Here is a 5,534-nt window from a genome sequence, read left to right as displayed (position 1 = left end):
ATCCAATATTTATAAGAAATAATATCCTCAATTTGTGTTGAGAGTGAGAGATATCTTCATGCAATCATATGCTTCTAATTTAATAAAACAAACTAATTATATACAAACTGACAATCTAACTGGTGTGTAGTAGGACTCCATCCATTTTTAAATCATTAATTGGATGCATGAGCCTTTATGTCATGAAACAAAGAAATTATGAGAGAATAAGAAGAATAGAGCATTCACTTGATGTGCAAGTGTCTGGAAGTGTCAAAAATAGAAGTTTCATCCTTCACTGGGCATCTGTCGGAGTTAAACTGATGTCAGAATGTGTTTCTAGTGCATGAAAAGCTCTAATTTTGGAACTAGCAGTTAACTGTTGGTGCCCCTTTGGAAAAGCACACCTTGAAAGAAGTGCACTTGATGCACCTATGCAGCTCTGACTTCTCCAAAATTATTCCAACACATTGTTGCAAAAAAGTACACCAGCGCACCTAGCGCAACAACACACCTCAAGGGTCCAAAAATGTAAAAAATTATTAATTATCAAAAATGAAATTTTGGCTTCTAGGTATTGTTCCCCTTCATACCAAAGCTATGTTTAAATGTTTTCCCTTGAATTTCTCTATTATTTTAGTGAACTTTACCACTACCAATAAATCTAAAGCATTATATTTATCTTTAACCTTTTGCCTATAATTATCCACCTCTATACGAGTCTCAAAAAAATCCTCGAGTCTAGTATTGAACTCTAGAAAACCTTCTTCTATCTTGAATGCCTACCAAATATCTTCATCACTAGAAACTTTTTCAAAAAATTCCTAAATCTTTGAACAACTATCTCTACCAGTATCAACTTCTCCCATGCATCATCTTCAAAAATATCTAGATATGCATTCCTATAATGTTTCTTAGCTTCCAAAATTTATTCTTAGGCTTGATCCTTGAGCCAGTGGATCTCTACTTGTAATAATTCTATTACTTTATTACTATCTGCTATCTTCTCTATCCAATCATCAATTAAATCTAACTCTTCTGCATTATATACATCCATGAGCATTCTATATCTCTAGCCTTTTATTTCCTATAGCACATGTAAACCCTTTTGCCAGGTATGTACCTCATCCATAAGACTAAAATCTTGATTCAAAATTGCTACCATTTTATCCACATTCTCCTACATGACATGTAGTAGCTTCAGATTTCCTTGAATGATGAGTACTCCTTTCTCCTCAAAAAATCCCCGCCATTGCTGACAAGCATTCAAAAATGGATCCAAATGTACCCCTTATCTCTTCTTTCAATTGCTACACTTAAAGTATCTTCAGGGTGTTCAGGATCTAAGGGACCAACAACTTTGGTTAAATATCCCTTTAGGATTTCATTTTATCTTCGACATGTTATTAGTTCTGCCCCTTCCTATTCCAAACTTCTAAACACTTCCTTCATTTCCATTATGACCATTAGCTTAGTTGTATCCAATGTAGGCTTTCCAAGCATAACCTCTCTGATTCGATAGTTGTGTGGAGTCAAATCTTCTATTTCTATATCAGCAGGAGGCATAGCCACTTGTACAAAAAAATCTTGGTTCTAGTCATTGTTGATGAAAGCCAATGCTCTTGCATTCTTTGATGGAGACACAAGTTTCCTAAGAACCTCAATTAATTATATCATGTCCTCCTCATCTATATATAATTGTTGCTTCTTATTCCTTATCATTTCTTTCCACAACCATCTTAGAACATGCTGAGTTGAGGACTTTCCTTTCAAGGATGAAGGAGTTTGCTCTGCTACCCCCTTTCCCTTATCACTCCTTTCTAGGGTTTTCTCCCTCTGTGATGGCTCTTCTTCTATGGTCTCTATTTTAGTGGAGCCCATAGTTCTCACCTCTATGTCCTGGGAAGTTTGTTGAGGTCGTTCAACTATTTGTTCTTCTTTCAACACTTCATTGGTAGATACTTGTTGTGGCTCCCTTTCAGGTTCCACCTGGACCTATTCCATTTCTATCCCTGGAGGAGGAGGAGTAACTAATCCCTTGTCCACACAAAATTTGACTTGTAACTGGGATGTGGATGCAAGAACTATCTCAAGTCCTTGTCACTCTAGGGCATTTGAGTCCAATCTTCTTGTTGAGGTTCATTGGTTGGTGTATCCCAAGTCTTATCCCCAACTAATTCTATTCCTATGGGCATGAAATCAAAATTTATCATCTTAAAGACACCAGTCCCCTCAATATCCTACTCATCAATCCATTGTTACATTTCATCCTCTGATGTGGTAGTTTATAGAGGTTCATTTGGGATTAGTGGTGGTGTAGCTATAGAACTTCTTCTTCTTTCATGTTCTGTGGCTCTAGCTAGTTGGGTCCTCCTATTCAAAGGTACATCATCCTCTTCTTCATCTTCTTTAGGAATAGGTTTAGGGATTGATGGGATAGGAACTACTTTACTAATCACCCTTTGCCTCTTTTTGACCAAAGTCTTGATTTTTCTTCCCTTCTTAGGCATAGAAGGGGATGCTTGTTCTATTTTTTGAGGTGGGAAAACTTCTTAAATTTCAACCTCTATTTCCATTTGGTTGGGTGCAACTGGTGGCACTTGAGGATCAACATGGGCTTGTGGAGCTCTAGTATCTTCTAGCCTTTGTACATTCTCTTCTACTTGTTGTGTAGGTACCAAGATTTCATACTCTTTTGGTTCAACTCTCTAAGAAGAACTGTTTTTCCTCTTGCCTTAGCATCCACCCTTTTGAGCTTGATAATAACCACCTAGCCTATTGAGTTAATGTACGGTCTTAGGCCTTACTGGTGATTGAGTTGTGAATGTAGGTATGGTTTCTTTCTTCCTCTACCTTTGGTTGGGTGGGCTTGTGGGTGAAAGGTCATTGTTTCAGGTATTGTATCAAGCTTGAATGGTTTCTTGATCCAATCCTGCATCATTTTAATGACATGCCTTGCCCTATGGTTGATATCTAAATTCTCCTCCCTATCAACCTCAACATTCATAATAGGCCTATCACCTATCTTATCCCTATTAAATAGAGGATCAAGCAACTCCTCAGAATCCTATTGCAATATCTTCAAGGGAATCTTTATTTTTAGGGCCTTCTCTTCCAAGTACAAAGTCATCCTACAATAATCCCTTATTTAGACATTGTAGTCATTTATAGCATTCATCCAATGATCTTCAATAGCCTCTTCATGCTGGAATGTTTTACCTGCCAAATACTATACTCTCCTGATGTTATCAAAACATGGTCGTGGAGAATTGTACTCTTCCAAGGGATACTGATCCCATTCACACTCAAAAGAGGAAATATCTTGCCTTTGATCTACTCAAAAAGGTCCTATAACCAACAGCTAGGTCCAAAAAAAATTATGTTTCTTTCTAACCTTGTCATAGGTAGACAATATCTATTGATAAATCTCCAAGAGAACAAGTCTATCACAAGGATACCTCGGGAGCTTTTTTGAGTTAATAGTGGTACCAGCTACCCTCAAATATGTAAAAGTATGGAATTAGATATAGTACACTCTAAGTACTATTATTTGTGTCATTGCATCATCTGATAATCTCTTCACATAATCCCCTTCTATGAATTGGATTATAGCGAATATAAAGGCATCATTAACAATTCTATACTCTTTGCTCTATTCCAAGAGTCTATTCTTTACCAATTAAGGATAGATAATATATGGCCATGCATTAGGATCTTGCATGTTGCCTCTCTTGTATAGCCCTGGATAGTTTATCAACCTTGTAGCTAACAAGTACACCAAATATGATATCATATAAAATTTTCTTTTTTTCTTGGCTACCACCAAATGTTCACAAAAATTCTCACTCAGAGTGGAAGCCCAATCTAGTGGCATCTCTACTTTCTTAATTGTCTCAATAAAGTGCACCATAAAGATTTTTAGGTGCCTAGCTGTTAATAGACCCATAACTCTACTCAAAATTATAATGGAGCATCTGATGTCTTCAATCATATACCCTTTAGTCATATCAACCTTGCAAGTCTTCTTTCCCAAAGGAGTCTTCTCTATGAGATAGGAGGACTAAAAGATCTTCGAGGCTTCCTCAATGTGTTTCATGTACCACCTTTCTATCTATTCATAGGTAAGTCTAATAAACTAGTCTATCTATGGGAGGTGGAATACTTTCTCAATATTCTTTGAGTGCAGATCAAGGAAAATTTCTCCTATTGCACTCTTCACCACCCTCTCGTTAAGGACAAAGTGTTCAAGAAGTGTTATGACAAATTTTAAATATTTTACTGACACTGGGTGTGAAGCTACATCGACAAGCCCTGATCTGATAAGTGCAAAGACCATTTACAACCTCTTAGTGTATTTGTTACAAATCTTCAGGAATTCTCCTAAGTTTATATGTCCCAAATTTGTATCTTTAATCTCTAAATTATCATCTTGAAAACTTGACTTTTTTGGTATGCCTTGGAACTTAAATACAACAAGTTTTAGTGTCATTTTCTCACCCAAGGAAGATGACAAAGATGTCATTATATCTAGTCAGGTGCAGAAGTTCAGACGAAGACTTAGAGATGCAACATAGGGGTATCAGTGGAGGAGAGTGAAGAAAAGGTAGGTAAGAAAGAGAAAAGGGGGTTTATATAGACCCTTCCCATATTTTATACTATGCAGGTGCATAGCCACGCAACTGTACTATTGCACATCTGTACAAAACAAAATTTCTCCCCCTTTTGATGCACTAGCACACCAAATGAGGTGTGTGGGTGCACCCTTTACTTGGAAAAAAGGCCTTTGGCATTAAATATCTAATCTTTTGAAAAAATGAGCTACTTGGGTGAGATTCAAATGCAAACTAGGGGACTAGAAAAGACCCCAAAATGGCTCAGATCCCAGACTAGGACTCCAAAAAGCCATGAAATCAAGTAGTTGGTCCCCATTTCTATTAGGAAATGGGGCCTGCATTATGAAACCACAAAAAATAGCCCCAAATAAAGGAAGAAATGACAAAGGCATTTCTTCATGAGCAAACATTCCTCTGATATGTGCCACACACCAACTAAATCTCAAACACTCCAAGAATATTTCAAGTCACTTTGTAGTCAAAAGTCTCAAAATTTTTGAACTCCAAGTTCACTCTATGTTTAGCATATTCATTTCCATCGACATCTTAGGGTATAGTCTATTAAAATCTTCTGACAACATGAAAATAATCTTGCACCCCATCTAGCTCATTTATCAGGAATCTCTATGAAGGCCACTTGTCGATCCATTGTCAAACCAGATGAGAGAATCAATTCAACGGCTCTTAGTGGGTTGTCACTTTTCTTTTAAATTTTTTGGGAAATCTCTTGAATATTTTCTCCATGTAGTTCATAATGTCACCATTTTATTCTTGGATGAAGCAATGTTTTGGTGCTAGATAACTCATTTTGAATGTGTATCTATTTTCCCTTTTAGATCTCATAGAATCCTTCAATCTTAACACGGTTCTTTCTTTTTATTATTATTTTTTCTATATCCTAACTACACTTAGACTATGTAGATAGGACATTGTGTTGGCATT

Source organism: Cupressus sempervirens, chromosome 11, assembly GCF_028749045.1.
Source record: "Cupressus sempervirens isolate cs-2001-9-10 chromosome 11, ASM2874904v1, whole genome shotgun sequence".
Lineage (NCBI taxonomy): Eukaryota > Viridiplantae > Streptophyta > Pinopsida > Cupressales > Cupressaceae > Cupressus > Cupressus sempervirens.
Note: the sequence above shows the minus strand (reverse complement) of the source record.